A 241-nucleotide genomic window follows, 5' to 3' on the forward strand; every position below is an offset into this window, starting at 1 on the left:
TCTACTATCGACCTTGCCATAGCGTTATCATTATTTACGCTTCCATTGTATTTAATAAGATATCCGAGCGGACCAGGGCGTCGAGGGGATGGCCGTTCGAATCCTGTCACCGGCGAATTTGAACCAAGGGCATAGTTAATTAAATTCCACGTTACAAAGTCATCTATAAGAGGCACCGTTTTAGTCTACAAATGGGAGGGAGTTTGTGACGTTAAACTATATTATCACCATTATATTTGTC

The sequence above is a fragment of the Oratosquilla oratoria genome, chromosome 26, assembly GCF_046742065.1.
Source record: "Oratosquilla oratoria isolate Oo_2021 chromosome 26, ASM4674206v1, whole genome shotgun sequence".
Lineage (NCBI taxonomy): Eukaryota > Metazoa > Arthropoda > Malacostraca > Stomatopoda > Squillidae > Oratosquilla > Oratosquilla oratoria.